Raw genomic sequence first — 200 nt, forward strand, 5'->3', positions numbered from 1 at the left:
GGATTTCCAGAGTTGCCACATTAAATTATTTGAAATGGCCAATTTTCAACACAAAATTGAGATACGCAAAAAAAAAAAAAAAAAAGCAAGAAAATATGGCCCACAAACAGCAAAAAAGCGATAAATTGAAACTGTACCTCTGGAAACCCAGACATTGGATTTATGAGGAAAGCAACTTAAATCAGCTATTTTAAGTGTGT

The sequence above is a fragment of the Rhinopithecus roxellana genome, chromosome 16 (assembly GCF_007565055.1).
Source record: "Rhinopithecus roxellana isolate Shanxi Qingling chromosome 16, ASM756505v1, whole genome shotgun sequence".
Taxonomy (NCBI): Eukaryota; Metazoa; Chordata; class Mammalia; order Primates; family Cercopithecidae; genus Rhinopithecus; species Rhinopithecus roxellana.